The sequence below is a fragment of the Aplysia californica genome, unplaced genomic scaffold (assembly GCF_000002075.1).
Source record: "Aplysia californica isolate F4 #8 unplaced genomic scaffold, AplCal3.0 scaffold00079, whole genome shotgun sequence".
NCBI lineage: Eukaryota > Metazoa > Mollusca > Gastropoda > Aplysiida > Aplysiidae > Aplysia > Aplysia californica.
Window position 1 is genome coordinate 156,376 of NW_004797349.1, and position 1,002 is coordinate 157,377.

Consider the following 1,002-nt stretch of genomic DNA (forward strand, 5'->3'; position numbering starts at 1 on the left):
TCTCTCTCTCTCTCTCTCTCTCTCTCTCTCTCTCTCTCTCTCTCCCTACCTCCCTGTGGTTTTTCCAAATACTTTAATTTACACAAACTAAAAAGTCACCATTTTGTTTTTGTTTTTTCTCACAGTATTTTTAATATTCTATTTCTTGCTCAGCAAAAAGTCTGTAGACTTGTACTTTTTCCTTCTACTTTCCACTTCTCATATGAGTCTTTTCCGCCCCCTCGTGGTGTACTCATTACGCTGTTTCTCTTTTCTCGACAGGCTTCCCGGAAATACCACAGCTGTAGCTCTAATTCTATCAAATAATTACGTCAGCAAGACTTCCGAGGGATGTAATTAATTTCATCTTCTTTCTTTATTCACTTCACTCTCCGTCACTCACACTCACCATCGTACTCCGCTTTATGTGCCTCTCTATATAAAATAAGATAATATAAGATAAGATAAGATAATACTTTATTATTCCAGAGAGGAATTTTTCTTAGCTGTATAGGACCGTAAAAACACTCGCATGTATACATAAAAAATTTAAATTATATATATTACTCTCATTTAAATTCAATATGAAAAGAGAAGCAAAGCTGACAAATAAAGACATATAACCCCAGATGCATCATTCAACCACATGCAGGAATTTAATTACGAGACCTTTGGCGTTCTATAGATACATACTCTAAAGAGCAATACACATATATGCTTATTCTGACAATAGCCTTGCCTTATGCTAGATTGTAACAAACTTGTTCTTATATCTTTCTTTCTTTGTTTTTAGAGGTACATATCTGCCTCTGCGTGATCAGACAATTTGCGTGGAAGGGAGGGGTGTGATGGGTCGTTTTAATGCTTTTTATCTTTTTTATGCTTGTGGTGTTATACATTTCATCAATTCTAGTAAAATCTTATCCAGAGATCTTGCTGGCTTTCTTAACGGTTCCGTCAAATTGTTCTTTATCTTTCACCTTACAATTCCCAGCCCAGCAGCAAATACAAATAATGGCACGC